Raw genomic sequence first — 5,177 nt, forward strand, 5'->3', positions numbered from 1 at the left:
CCCACGTAGCACTAGCAAGCTCGAAGCAGCCTGCTGCTAACTGTTGTACATTTGTGAGGCAGCGTGGTGGAATCAGGCTCTCGTCAAAATAATCAAAGTGAAGAAACTTGTTTTTTTCCTGTGGGTTTGTACATTTTGATTTTAGGCTCAACACCTTTCATGCCCATTAAAGAACTCATTTCTGTGTGGATTTTTTAGAAAAACGTTGATTAAAGGCACAAAAATGTAAATTTTCAGTTACCACGTCCTCTTAAGCTAAGGAAAAAACTTATCTTTGTAGGTCATTTTCTCACTGACTTTACCTCTGAAAACAGGTGACCCTCATTTCCTTCATTCGCAAATATTTCGACTTGTATTCAAGATAAATGGATATTTTTTCATCCAAATAAACACAAGTGAACAAGCTTTACGATGTTACCAATAACTCTACATGCCCAAAAATTGACGAGAGTCTGATTCCACCACGCTGCCTCACATTTTGTTGAAACCTCCCACTCCGCCCACTTTCTCCTCTACCAAGTACAGGCTGTTTCGTTTTCTAGGGACTAGAAACACAAAAGTTCATGGCGAATCCAGTCCGTGGACATGTTTCGTTCAAGCTCTTGTTTTGTCCTTTTTAGTACGTGTTTTACGGCGCTCACAACTGCATAAGGTCATTTGAGTGCGCGGGACACACGAATCTTTTTCTGTTGGTAGGAAATTTTTAATTTTGCCCGGTCGGCGTCCGAAGCCTACTCTTATTGATTCAACGGTGTGGCTGAAAGACAGCCGTAAGAAGGAGCCAAGGAGTAGCAGTAGAAAGGCTGCTGAAAGAGTCAGGAGCCCAGAGGAGGGGGCAAAGGAACAGGAGACAAAAGCAGACGACAGAACATTTCTGGAGAGCAGGAAATGAGGTCAAAAGAGATCATTTAAGAGAAGAACTTTTTATTTCGGTCGCTACCCGGATTCAAGCCCGGGACCTTTGAATTAGAGGCCATCATGTTAACCTCTTGGCCATGATGTCCTCCGTTCCATCTCTACAAAGAACAGTCCATATTTCTTCTTTCAATGATTAAAATTAAAACTAGTCGTATCTGATTGTGACTGCAATGACGTAGGAAATGACCAGGGAAAGGAGAGAGCCCCAGGAGAGTGTTTGTGAAGGTCGTGAGTGGCTCGCCTGGAAGAGGTCTAGACAGCGACTCACGTTGGTCCAGCGTTGGTCATCGGTGTGTTGGAACACATCTGTGTAACACTCCACTCTACTCTGGAATTTGAAACACAGATTGAAAGGCGACAAAGGGTCATGACTTGTGCTATTGCTCCAGGTAGGTTGGGCCCGCTGAAAGATCGGCCACGTGTTTTCTAGTAATAGAGCAATCGTTTGTCTTGGGAAGAACTGGACAAATGAGAAATAAATAACTTTCAGCTCAATTTCCATGTACATATCTGTGATGAACTTTTTCTTTTCTCTGAATAACTTTGAATTGGCAGCTTCTCCCATATTTCCATACTGTATAGCAGGTACAAACCTCCAACTGTGCAGTTCCTTTACGAAAGGGTCGCTGCTCACGATACACAGCGCTAGGTCACGCACACCCCTCAGTTTCCCCCCTGTCCATTGTTCAGGAACATACTGGATCAAAATCGAAGCAGACAAAAGATATTCGCACTTTCCGTGGGCAAGGACCCCTCCCTCGTGACACGCTGTATGATAACACGCATTGCTGGAAACATTACATTCCATCTCTAGGAACAACACAGCTTCCGTCTCTTTATTCCAGACGGCGCCTTTGAAGTTCACCAAAGACTTGCTGGACTCCACGACCAGACCGCTGTTGCCGGGGTCCAGGCCGAATACAGGACTACACGGAAAAATCTCTTTGTCCACCAGAGGCTGCACAAAAAAGCTCGGAGCGTTCTGGAGAGCTTGGATTGTGTCAGACAAGGAGGAAGACGTCTTTGTTTGAGACACGATGAAAACCTCGTTGAAGAAGTGAATGGCTTGAAGTTTTCTCCTTCTTTCTAACGCTTCAGTTATCTCCCCCTGAGGGAAGTAACAAGAGAAGATGCCCTCGTTCAAGTAGACAATGTGGTTGGCCAGAACGGGCAGTTCGTGGCCCGTGAGGCCGGTCTGTATCTCCGCGCTGGACATATTCTCACCGTCTGGGCATTTCGTGACTGTCCACACACGCAGACGCACAGGACACTCTGCCCTCGGGGCCTTCACTGCCTCAGTGAACTGACTCCATGCGTAGAACATTAAATTGTTCTGGCAAGATTCTGCGATACCACTACAGCAAGTTTTGTACACGTGGCACGCAGTAATACACTGGCACTCAGGATGTACTATGTCACAGTTGTTAGCACAGTGTGGTCGAGGAGACTCTAGACCTTCTTGCGCTCTGGCGGGCCACCCAGCAAGCAGGAACAGATACAGAAACCAGAGCGGCAGGAGGGTGCTCCACATCATGCTGCTCACCACTATACACAGAGCGAACAAGCAACGAACAACTCTCTCAAAGTTCTGTTTTAAACGAATCTGGCCGAATGACACCTGGTTTTACACAAATACTGTAAAAACAGACAGCGTTGAACAAGTGGAATGCTCAAGAGAGGAACGAGCGACTGACGGGGTGGACGTGAGACACTTCCCTGACGTCTGGGTTGTAGCTTCGAGTGGTCAGACCACTTCATAAGTCACACGACGGTTGTGGTGTCTGGACAGACGTTCAGAGCACAGAGACGATAATGCCGTACAGTCACTGCGTGCTGCTTGCTCGTACAACTTACCACTTCTTCTTCTATCCGCCCCACCCCCCGCCCCTATATTATCTCCAGAAAATGAAACTATCATACATTCTTTGTCATCCTTACCATGTATTCAGTTTCGCAATCTATCGTCAATTCATGAAATGGCGGACTTACAAGAAAACAAGATCCCGAAAAGTCAAAGAATTAATCAAAAATAAAATTTCTTTTTTTTTAAGGGGGAAGGGGGTTGGGGACGGGACACATTGATAAATTAGCGATACTGAGAGAGTAAAATTGTATTTTGTCTTCCAGAATCCGATTCATATACTAAATTATTCTGTATCAAGTATCGCTTAGGATGGAAGGTGACAGACAGCGTCAGGCATTTCTTCAATTAAATAGGAAATAAAATAACCGCTCTGGGCGGGGGAAACTTGTCTCCCTCAACAATGAGAAGGAAGTAGTCGCCACGAACGACCGGATGCAATTAAAAATAATCTTCAAGTGCCAGATCTTAAACAGATATCGGATCTCATGATTTGTCACTAACTTCTCTACTCGAAAACCCTGATTAAATAAAACAAAACAAAGCAAAATAAAATAAACAAAAACAAACAAAAACCAAAAAAATCAACCAATTCTGTTATAATGCTATCCTGTGTTCCCCCCTTCACCAGCGTCATCCAGCGATGGTCTACTGCTGCCTTGTTTCGTTCCATTCACGTTATGGCACTTTTTTTAGAAAGAACAAGGGTATGGTTATTTTTTCTTATAACTTTCTTGACCAAAGTCTTGTTGAGGTCCCCATCAGGAACATACTTCAACTAGCAAACACATCCGGGGTCTATAATTTTAGTAGGGCTATCACGGGGACTAGTTATGATAATATCATGCCTGAAAGATGAGAGTAACTTAAGTGAAGAAGGTAGACCTCATTAGGCCTTTATTTCTTTTAGTCTTCACTACTATAGTCTAGTAATTGTCTCTGAGTTATTAGCAAACAAATACCCCCCCCCCAAGCGGTGCTACTGACTGGAGTGTCTTTAGGCCATTCCCAAAGGGGGGACTTTTACCATGTTCTTACGAACAGTAGAATTGTAAATGTAAATGGCCTGATGTATCAACGTCATGCTCATTCCGTGAAGAAACAACATAGGAGGAACTGATGCTTGTTTTTTCCTCATCCTTACTATCGGCATGTCCTTCTACTTTTTTTGTATGTTTGTGACTCTCTTGTGAACTGTTAATTCCAGGAACAGTCGAAGCAGGCTTTTGTGCTTTTGAGGCTAGAGAGGTGAGCAGAGTAAGCCTTGTTCCCAGTTTGGACCCCTCTGTTAACTTCCATCCCTTGGCGCTCATATGACCTTATGCAGTTGCGAGCGCCGTAAAACCTTATTAAAACTAACTAAAACATGATGCTCTGGTACGTATCACTGACGAAACCTAACTTTACATTGTGGGACGTTTAGAATAAAGAAAACGAGATACAGTACTACTTTTTGTGACTACTTTCCATACGACAAAGCGTAACGATATATCATGGAGGCCAAAATAAAATTGATATCTATTTCAGAATCAAAGAAGATATATAGGGGGAAAATGAGATAAGGGAAAACAGAAAAACAGATATCAGAAACAGATATCAAGATCAAGTAATCTTGAAATCTAATTTACTGTTTTATCAGAGAAACTGAAAATGATTGAAGCCGACTCATATTATTGTTAACAAGTTGTAATTTCCGGTTCCGCTGTCATCACGTAGGTCTACAGCAGTGTCGTGGTGGGCACATCGAAATAGGATATCGTCGGGCGCCTGATGAAATTGTGAATTCAACACGTAGCAACTTTTACAGGAGAGAGAAAAAACAGATTTTCTCCGTCATTTGGCTTTCAAGACATAAACTAAATGGATAACTTTAGTCAATTACCTCTTAGAAATAATACTAGAGTACATTTTTTACTGTAGATTGTCATTTTTCCACAAAAAGTGGGGGTTTTCACGGCTTTCATATTGGAATCTCGCCTGATGATGCCACACTGGTGTGATGATGCCACACTGGTCTGATGATGCCACACAGGCCTGATGATGCCACACAGGTCTGATGATGCCACACTGGTCAGATGATGCCACACAGGCCTGATGATGCCACACAGGTCTGATGATGCCACACAGGTCTGATGATGCCACACTGGTCAGATGATGCCACACAGGCCTGATGATGCCACACAGGTCTGATGATGCCACACAGGTCTGATGATGCCACACTGGTCAGATGATGCCACACAGGCCTGATGATGCCACACAGGTGTGGAATACACGATTTCATCAGTAGGCTTTATGAAACGCCGTGTTGTATTCATGATTAGTAGGCAGTGTGTTTTCTTTTATTAAAAGTGCTGGTTTGTTTAAAAATATGAAAGCACGCAGTACGCCCCCCCCCCCC

Source organism: Aplysia californica, unplaced genomic scaffold (genome assembly GCF_000002075.1).
Source record: "Aplysia californica isolate F4 #8 unplaced genomic scaffold, AplCal3.0 scaffold00480, whole genome shotgun sequence".
NCBI lineage: Eukaryota > Metazoa > Mollusca > Gastropoda > Aplysiida > Aplysiidae > Aplysia > Aplysia californica.